Raw genomic sequence first — 1,090 nt, 5'->3', positions numbered from 1 at the left:
GGAGCTGCTCACGGTCTGCAGCCGGGAGCTGCTCACGGTCTGCAGCCGGGAGCTGCTCACGGTCTGCAGCGCAGCCAGGAGCTGCTCACGGTCTGCAGCGCAGCCAGGAGCTGCTCACGGTCTGCAGCCAGGAGCTGCTCACGGTCTGCCATGATCACATCTGGGTACGACTAGTTACATTTAGTCCAGTAACTTTAAAAGAAAAAAACTTAGGAATATTTTTAACTGCACTTTTTCCTTGATTCATTCTCATCATCATCCAAACTTCTGGATTTTCTTCCTAATCAACTGAATAAAAACAAACATGTTTGATCCAAAGATTCACCCGACAGACACACTCCTGCAGTTTTTGTTAGTTTTACATTGAAAGAAAGATTTGGAAATATTTTATTTCGCCTGATTTTGTTAATTTTTGTTATGAGTTATTCTAACTTTTGTGCTTAAAATGCCAAAATTTCCACTTAACTTTATATTTCTGTCCAACTGATGTAATTTTTAAATATTAAAATAATGATTATATAATCTGTTACTCAGTACTTGAGTACTTTTTACCAAATCCGTTTTTGCTCGGATGGCTGCTCTATGATGAAGTGATAATCTGAGTCCCATGTCTGAGCAGCAGCAGCAGGAGGAGCTGTCGATGTCCTCGTCCTTTAACAGTTCAGACCAAAGCATAGAAAAGTCTGGAGGTGCAGCAGCACCTCGGTACCAAACGGCTCCTTACAATTTGGTGAGTGTTCTTTCATACTGGTTTAAGATGCTAGCAGCTAGCTGGGCTCGTTAGCCGTTACAGAGCAGCTAACGAGCTGCTAAACTGTGATATTTAGTAATGATGCTGGTTCCACATCTTACCACTGATCACCTCCCACTGTGGAACCAGTAAAAGGTCCTGCGGCCTGATACTGGGAGCTCAACCGTCTGATCCAACATGGCGTCTCTTCCTTTAGCTTCCTCCGCTGCTCTTCTGGAAGAAATGCCTCCGATTTGAGCTTCAGTTGTTGGTGGTTGAGGTCCAGTGAGTCCAGCTCTTTGAGTAATGAGGTCCAGTGAGTCCAGCTGTTTGAGTAATGAGGTCCAGCTGTTTGAGTAA

The sequence above is a fragment of the Poecilia reticulata genome, linkage group LG6 (assembly GCF_000633615.1).
Source record: "Poecilia reticulata strain Guanapo linkage group LG6, Guppy_female_1.0+MT, whole genome shotgun sequence".
Classification (NCBI taxonomy): domain Eukaryota; kingdom Metazoa; phylum Chordata; class Actinopteri; order Cyprinodontiformes; family Poeciliidae; genus Poecilia; species Poecilia reticulata.
The sequence above is the reverse complement of the archived record's forward strand: the minus strand, read 5'-3'. Positions refer to the sequence as shown.